The sequence below is a fragment of the Quercus suber genome, unplaced genomic scaffold (genome assembly GCF_002906115.3).
Source record: "Quercus suber isolate HL8 unplaced genomic scaffold, Cork oak 2.0 scaffold_492, whole genome shotgun sequence".
Classification (NCBI taxonomy): domain Eukaryota; kingdom Viridiplantae; phylum Streptophyta; class Magnoliopsida; order Fagales; family Fagaceae; genus Quercus; species Quercus suber.
Genome location: NW_027069941.1, coordinates 369974 through 375071, shown reverse-complemented (window position 1 = coordinate 375071; position 5098 = coordinate 369974). Strand labels below are relative to the sequence as shown.

The following is a 5098-nucleotide window of genomic DNA, read 5'->3' as shown; positions in this document are numbered from 1 at the left end:
TGATTAATGAGTTCTCGTCAAGGGAGGGAAGTGTCCTTAATTATATAAGGAGTTTCTAATCTTGTAGGACAACTAGATCATAGTTCTATATTTTGCTCAAAATAAGACAATGAGCTTGATAAAGATTGTTAATTATTCGTAGTTCTGTTAATTTTTTTTAATATGTAATTGCATCTGTGCACTAATTGATTTTTCATTGTTTTTGGGCTTTTTTTTTTTTTTTTTTTTTGGTGCAGATCTGAATTTGGGTTAGCAGTAACTGGACTTTGTTTTATCATGGTGCTTGTTCTTCGCCAACGAAATCAACCCTGCTTCATATTATGATCATTCAAATGATCTGTGGTTCAAGCGGTTCGCTCATCTGAGACTGAAAAATCAGCTGTTGTCTATCTTGTTCCTTTTCCTTATTTGAAGCGTGCGGGTTTTGTTCCTCGAAAGGCAGAGGATTTTGGGGATGGGGGTGCGTTTCCTGAAATTCACATTGAGCAATACCCTCTTGACATGGGTAGGGACAGATTGTTGAAGCCTGGATCAAAGATTGTTCCTGTTATTATCGATACCCATGGAAATATTGCCTAGATGCGATTGTGAGGCAGAATGAGAATTCAAACAAGATTCTTTACTCACAGCATAAAGATCTTGAACCTAAGGTTATGAAATATGACTGTGAAGAGAAATGTGATGATGAAGAGCTGAAGAAAGAGATTGAGAAGACAACAGTAGAAACAAAAGCTGCACTTGAAAAGATTTGAATGTGAGGTTGAGTGCGGCACAACCAAAAAATGTGCCAAAACAGTCTTCTGACTCAAACTTTATCAAGTATAAACTGTCACAGCAATCAGCTGCGTTCAACTCAGGGGCTAAAGAGAGGATAATCAGGATGATGGAGATGCCTGTGGATCTGCTTGAGCCTCCTATCCTAAGTTCAAGCATAAGCATGTTCCAAGGGCTTCTGGGTCCCCACCTGTACCAGTGATGCGTTCTCCTCCTCGGCCCATGACTGTGAAGGACCAACAAGATTGGAAAGTCCCACCTTGCATTTCAAATTGGAAGAACCCAAAAGGTTATACGATTCCTCTTGATAAGCGTCTTGCAGCTGATGGTAGAGGCCTTCAAGATGTCCAGATCAATGATAATTTTGCAAAGCTTTCAGAAGCATTGTATATTTCAGAGCAGAAGGCCCAAGAAGCTGTAACCATGAGATCGAAGGTTCAAAAGGAGATGATGATGAAGGAGAAGGAAAGGAAAGAACATGAACTGAGGGCACTAGCTCAAAAGGCACGTTTTGAGAGAACTGGTGTGGTACCCCCTGCTGCTGTTTCAATCCCCTCTGAGAAGAATGCCATGGATAGTTCTGATACGAAAATTGATCGTGAGCATGCTAGGGAAAAGAGAAGGATCTGCCTAAGGAGACAAGGGAAGAATGCAAATGGCGTGAGAAAATTCGTGAGGAGCGACGCGAGAGAGGAGAAGGAGAGAAAGTTGGAGGCCAAGGATCTGCGATGAGAAAGAAGAGCAAGATCACAAGAGATAGAAATCGTGATGTTAGTGAGAAGGTAGCTCTTGGCATGGCTTCTGCTGGAGCAGGAAGAGGAGAAGAGACTATGTATGATCAAAGACTGTTCAACCAGGAAAAAGGAATGGACTCTGGATTTGCATTTGATGATCAATACAATGTGTATGATCAGGGCTTGTTTACTACTCAGCCAATGCTTTCAACCCTATACAGGCCAAAGAAAGATGTTGATGCTGAGATTCCTCGATGTGCAGATGGACCACTTGAGTTTGAGAATGTGGCTGAAGAGGATGATATATTTCAATTGGATCAGTTTATGACAGAAGTGAATGGAGGTTAAGAAAGCCCTCAATAAAGTTGGTACTGGAGGGACTATGAGAACAAGTGCTGGATCTTCAACGCAAGGTGGCTCTGAAAGAGGTTTCAGTAGAACTAGCATTTTATTTGAAAGAGGGCGTTAACTTAAGTAGCTCTTTCTTTTTTTGGTTGGGCATATATTAAACGAGTCCTCACCTTTTTTTGTCTTGTTGATAAAAAATTCTGCAGCTGCAAAACAAATCCTAGATCCTTGATGTCTTATTTTCCCATAGTAGTTGCAGAAAAGCTATCATTTATTGCTGCTCTGCTTGATGTGTGTGTTATAATTGCTTTTCCTTGGAGATTATCTGTTATCCTTTTTAAATTTCAGTTTTTTTTTTATTAGATGATTTATAAGTATCTAGAAAACTTTTTGAGTTAAAAGTTTTGTAGCTGATAAACTTCATGCATTGATTCTGATCAGTCTTTTGCTTCTTTTGTGAGAATTAAATCCTAATTTTCTTTCTTCTCTTTTCATTTTTTTCCTTGTCTTCTGCTTTTCTTTCCATGTTTGTGTTTTCAGAGAAACTGAAGACAGCTTTCCTCGAGTGTCAAGGTGACATAAAATTGGAAAGTCTGATCATATTTGGTACACATATACATTCATAATGGGGTCTCACTAAATATAAACAATCAGCAGTCTGGAAATGCTTCTGCTTGAATGACATTAGATTCTATCATATTATGATCAGTCCAAGAGGATTGCATATTGTTTAGTGTTCCAAATGTATAGGCATAAACCTTGTATACTGTTTTTCAAGTTTGGGAAAGTGCTTCTATTGGAAGGAAATCATGTTATGCTGTTTTGAACAGCACTTGCTTTAATGGAGTTACATAGTACTAGAATGTGTGTGTGATTTGTGTAAAGTTGCATGTGAGGAATTCAACTTTATCACTTTTTTTTGGTTTGCTTTGGCCTTGCCCTGAGTAAGTTCATTGTTTATCTGCTGGGGGAGATATCATTATTAAACCCCAGAATGAAGAGGAAGGAGGAAAAAGAACTTAGAATTGACTCTTGATGTGAAAATATCATGTTTAAATATCCTTGTCATAAATTTTCTTTCCCCATCTTTCACTTCCAAATAATGATGATGCTTGTAGGATTTATGCTCTTTGTATTTAGTAATTATATATAATCGTCAGAATCTTTGGCACATCTTTTGTGTCAAGTCATCTAAACAATGAAAAACTACACTTGCAACACTCATAAATAATAACATTAGTACAAGAGATAGGAGGTCTACCAAGTACCCAGTGCAGTGGTAGTCCTACACTTAGATGTTCTTCTTACCTGATCCACCCAGCATATATGTACTCAGATTGGAGTGATTGAAATTTCCTTACTCAGTGAACTTCAATTTATTTAACCTTCTTAATGCTCGTGCTTTCTTTGTATATTATTTTTCCCTTTTCTGCCCTCGTAATTTTGAAACTTCACAAAATCAACTCTATGCCCGATTCTTTTAAGTTAGTCTAACTATTTTTCTCTAAAGAGTTTCTCAGTGATGGAAATTGGTTTCAAAACATTGGGGTTTCCTATAATGACATACAAAGATGTTGAATATTGCTTCTGAAAACAATCATTTAATCAACCCATGTCCCCTATTCTTTTCCAGGGCTGAAGAGCTGGAAACAGAACTTATGAAAATGGTCAAACAAGATAATCAGTGGCAATTGAGCGCAAGGGTATATCTAAAGTTTATTAAGAAACTTATTCTTGAAGTAGTTTTGTCTGCTTATTATGTTACATTGCAAAATATATGTGCTGTTATAGCATTAAAAAGGATGCGTCCAGGTTTCCTCCCTCCCTCCTCTCTCTCTCTTTCTCTCTCTCTCTCTCTCTCGCAGAGTTTTGGATTTTTTTCCCCTTTAAGCTCTGTTGGATCCTTTATGTACATTTTATCAACTTGCTGCAGTTCATGTGATAAATAGCCTATCTAAAGCATTTTATGTGTCAACGCTTTTTGCAAGAGAGTGGATATCTTCTGTTTCTCTACAATCCAGCAAGTATTATATTGTGAGCTTTAGCTCAAATGGAACTTCCTCTCCCATAAATATGGAGTGAAGGGTAGGGTTGAGTTTAAGACCCACTCAATATTGTTCCATTAAAGATTTCTATTGCCTCACAATTTGCTACTAATTAGTGTTTTAGATCCATGAAACAGAAAATCTTAAGAGGTCTTGTTTTGTGATCTTATTTATATTTGAATTTTTCCTCACTAGTTTATTATGTACTGATGGGGATGAAAGTATGAGATCATTTTACCATCCAACTAAGTAAAATGCTTGTCATCATCTCCTCTATGTCGGAACTGGATGAGTCTCCAAGTACCATAAGTTCCTCTACCGTAAACTCTTTGTCAGCCATCTTGCTTACAAGGTTTTTTTTTTTTTTTTTTTTTTTTAATATTATCTTGCAGGTGGAGCAGTTGGGGCAAGAGTTAGCAGAGCTAAAGCAGGCTCTTGCTGACAAGAGAGTTGAATAAGCATGGAGCAAGATGCAGCTCCTCAGAAAATATGTGTTTTTATGTGTTTCAGGTTTGTTCTGATCTTTAATGTGTCCTGCTTATTAGAGATTCTAGTAGAGTCTAAGGAGTTCTGGAAAGAGATAAGCAGTCTAAAAGATTTAATTCACATGTGAGAAGTAGTAGCTCATCTGTTCTCTGGGTTGAATTTGTTGATCAATGACCTTAGGTTGCAAGTTTAAGGGTTAAATTAAACATACCCAAAACTCTAAGGTTTAAAAAGTAATTTACCCTTATTATTATTTAACCATACCTGCACCTTATAAGGAGAAGTACTACCACATTGTAAGCAGTCATGAGTGAAACTTGTGTAAAGTGGTTTTTGCATTTAAGTTTTGTTATTTGTTGCACTAAAAGAAGTTTATTTATGAAACAGTTTCAATTTTAAGTCCCCACCTATCTTCATTATTCATTTCCATTATCCTGGATGATAACAAAGGAGAGTATAATGGGCAACATAAAACTTTATATTTCACCCCAGTAACTAGGTTTGATTTTCTAGAAATAACTTTCTCACTCTAAACAGAGATTTCTCTCTCTATCATCTATATTTATGGTTGCCAAATTGATTTATGAACAAGCACTAGGTGATACACAGTTTAATCAATGATTTCCTGCTCTCTATCTTTTTTTCTACCCATAATAACAAAAACAAACAATAGAGATGACCATAGGCTTCAAATTAAAATGATCACCTGTT

The 5098-nt window shown here is 36.8% G+C and overlaps 1 pseudogene; it reads left to right on the top strand.

Moving 5' to 3' along the window:
- The first annotated feature begins 259 nt into the window (after positions 1 to 259).
- LOC112038951 (SNW/SKI-interacting protein-like) lies at positions 260 to 4790 on the top strand (annotated as a pseudogene).
- Positions 4791 to 5098: the final 308 nt, after the last annotated feature.